Source organism: Cicer arietinum, chromosome 5 (assembly GCF_000331145.2).
Source record: "Cicer arietinum cultivar CDC Frontier isolate Library 1 chromosome 5, Cicar.CDCFrontier_v2.0, whole genome shotgun sequence".
In the NCBI taxonomy this organism is placed as follows: domain Eukaryota; kingdom Viridiplantae; phylum Streptophyta; class Magnoliopsida; order Fabales; family Fabaceae; genus Cicer; species Cicer arietinum.
This window is the reverse complement of record NC_021164.2, coordinates 3,129,175-3,130,482: the sequence shown is the minus strand read 5'-3', so window position 1 is coordinate 3,130,482 and position 1,308 is coordinate 3,129,175.

The following is a 1,308-nucleotide window of genomic DNA, read 5'->3' as shown; positions in this document are numbered from 1 at the left end:
TCCAATAAAGTTTAATTTTAAACCAAAATTCATATTAAACACTAGCTAGTATTAACAAAAAATGGGAATAAATGCAAATATTATAAAGAATATTTGTAAATCCCCCTTTTTTTCCGAGTTCTTTATTTTATTTTTAAAAAAAATCATCCTATGGACGAAAATTGCATTACCAATTTAATCCCACATAGAGCATAAACACATACACTCATAGTTGTAAAAAATAAATAAGCATATGGACTTCTCACCCAAAAACAACAAGGGTCTGTTTGATGGACATGATAGGATAGAGATAGGATAGGATAAGGAGTATAGAGACAATATATGATATGAAAATGATAAGGAATTATCATGTCATGTGTTTGATGTGCACGTGATAACAGAGTTGTTAAGATTAGCTTGTCATATTCAAGATTTGATACACATAACAAAATGATATGATTTATATTATGATAAAAAGATAAATTTGTCCTTATAATATTTGATTTTTTTTCTTTCAAAATAACATTCATTTATATTTTTTATAAATAAATAAAAAATGCTAAAAAAATGTGAATAATTTTTGTAGTAATTTTATATACTTGAAAAATTAAAAAATGTTAAAAACATATAATATTAAAAAAAAATATGTATTATTAAAATTTCCAACACATTGTATCAAATTAAAACTATCGACTACATAGTAGCTATAAAATAGAACTAGTAGATCAAGGCAACATAGAATATCAATACAACATAACACATAACATAGATGACAGAGGAAAATAAAGATTATTCTCCATCAAACTTTTTTTTTTTTGAGTTATCAATCAAATTTTATTATTAGTAATTATATACAAAAAAAAATTAACATAAAACTCAAACATCAAAGATGATAGAGAAAAATGACAAATATGAACTAAAAACAAAACTATCGAAAATACTTTGAATCAAAGTTTATTTTTTCAAGCTTTCAATATGAACACAATCATAACTTTTATTTGTTGTAAAATAAAATAAATCAGAAAACAACCAAAAACATCAGGGCATATATGAAAAGGGAAAATCAACTCAACGTCAACAATCATAAAATCACCCTAATATCCAAAAACAAAAAACAATCATAAAATCAGAGGAATCAAAAAATTATTTCATCAACACAATAAGAAAATCAAAGGAAATTAGGGCAAATATGAAAAGAGGGAAAAACTGTGAAAAATGGAACCTTAAAAGAGGGTGATTGTGGAGAGGAGCACAATAGTGGCAGTAGAGAGGGAGACGAGAGCGATAGTGGAGAAGGGATGGAGAGGAGAGCACAATGGAGATGGAGGG